Raw genomic sequence first — 1,527 nt, 5'->3', positions numbered from 1 at the left:
TCGATAAATTTGTAAAATAAATTTTATTTAACATTTTTTTAACTTTCGCCCTTAATTATGTACATAAATAGGACTGAGCGCCTAACCTTTTATTTCTTCCATCCATCGTAGTCGCAACGTGACTCAACTCGATTAAACCGTCAAAAAAAGCGGAAACGAACTCGGATCAGATATCAATAAAAACAATACGAAGTGCAATATGAGTTTCAATGCGATCGATATGTGTACGACAGCTATCAAGGACAGCACTACACTAACTAGCACGATTGGAAACAAATAAACCGGCTAAGAGCATCTTAGACACGCCCAAAACAGGGTTCCGTAGCCATTACGAAAATATTAAGTAATACTTTTCTAAGGATTTCGTATTTTATACTGAAACTTCCAAGTTTAGGTATATTTTATACCTTAGGCTGCTATTTACTCTTAAACTACTAATAATCTCAAGCAAACTTAGCCGTTATACTTTTCCTTGAAAGTTTGATATACTTACTACCATCCTGATTTTTTTTAATTTTTCCACCCACCGGTTTAGATTTTGGAGGGGGGGACGCTCGATTTTCATGAAAATTTGCCCTTTAAAGTCGGCATAGTTTACATATATATCCGTGCAAAATTACAGATTTCTACCATTGATAGTCCCTGAGCAAAGCCGCGGACGGACGGGCGGACAGACAGACAGACAGACATGGCGAAACTATAAGGTTTCGTTTTTGCCATTTTGGCTCCGGAACCCTAAAAACGGACACATACGCACATTGTGTCATTTTTCTGAGGCCTTATTGTCTAATGCATCGGAATCACAATCGTTTTCACCACTTCTTTTTGTCACACGGTGTAAGTATAAGACGATGGTAGAAAGAGATGCTGAATGCGATCGCAATCTTCAATGCGTAGTTAGACAATACGGCCGCAGTACAAAAATTTTGTATTGACACAAATTGCAGGACGCGGGGTGGACAATAGGCGGTAAATAAATCAAATCATATAAAAATCATCTTTAGCTGTTGAAAATTTTAACCCTTCATGTTTGTAATTTAACATTAAACATCCTGGCCATTTTTCGATATTACATACTTTATATTTTGAATAATGTTATTATATTTTGACTGCTGTCTACAATCACTTCTGTCCTGTGTCGCTTACTGTAACAATACAGTGTCTATTTTTGATACTACCTCAAACTTGCCTAGTTGGTGAAGGCTCTAACAATCACATTTATTAGTTTTAGTAAAAAATTTAGTCTTATTATTTTCCTTGCAAAATTAATTAGCAGGCAATGTATCACTGTGTGATACTACTTTGTTTTTATTCAAAACGTGTCGCACTTGTTGACGTGACAGCTATCACAGAACGCTTCTCTCTCGTATCAAATTATTGTACGCATTACATTGCTAGTCGAAAAATGTTTCAAAAATTAATTACGCTTTTATCGTATTGGATTTGTATTTGTTTGATATCGTTCCAGCACTTAAATCTTCGTCTGGTTACAGTTGAGGTATACAAATACACGCTGTTTAAGTACTC

The sequence above is a fragment of the Choristoneura fumiferana genome, chromosome 24 (assembly GCF_025370935.1).
Source record: "Choristoneura fumiferana chromosome 24, NRCan_CFum_1, whole genome shotgun sequence".
NCBI classification, from domain to species: domain Eukaryota; kingdom Metazoa; phylum Arthropoda; class Insecta; order Lepidoptera; family Tortricidae; genus Choristoneura; species Choristoneura fumiferana.
This window is presented reverse-complemented; position numbering follows the sequence as displayed.